The sequence below is a fragment of the Mus pahari genome, chromosome 16 (genome assembly GCF_900095145.1).
Source record: "Mus pahari chromosome 16, PAHARI_EIJ_v1.1, whole genome shotgun sequence".
NCBI lineage: Eukaryota > Metazoa > Chordata > Mammalia > Rodentia > Muridae > Mus > Mus pahari.
The window spans coordinates 17,863,173-17,863,617 of NC_034605.1; the positions used below are offsets into that span (position 1 = coordinate 17,863,173).

Sequence of the window (445 nt, forward strand, 5' to 3'; positions counted from 1 at the left end):
ACACACACACACACACACACACACACACACACACACACACACACACACACAAATGTACTCATACAAATAAGTATACAGAAGAACATTCTAGTAGCTTGAGGTATGGGCAGGTGCAAGGGGCCATTACCAGAGCCTGAGCTGCTGGTTAAGCCTGATCAAGATGACAACCTCCCAAAAGCACCGAGACTTCATGGCAGAGTTCATGGGGGGAAAAGCCGGTGGGAAGACTGACTGGGACTGGTGAAGTCCTGGGCAGGAAGCTGGAGGAAAGGGGCTTTGACAAGGCTTATGTGGTCCTTGGTCAGTTTCTGGTGCTAAAGAACGATGAAGACCTCTTTTGAGAATGGCTGAAAGACACTTGTGATGCCAATGCCAAGCAGTCCTGGGACTGCTTTGGGTGCCTTCGAGAATGGTGTGATGCCTTCTTGTAGTGTTCTCTGGGGTC

At 49.9% G+C, this 445-nt stretch overlaps 1 pseudogene; it reads left to right on the plus strand.

Annotated features, from left to right (window-relative positions):
* Positions 1 to 160: 160 nt before the first annotated feature.
* LOC110334216 lies at positions 161 to 445 on the plus strand (annotated as a pseudogene).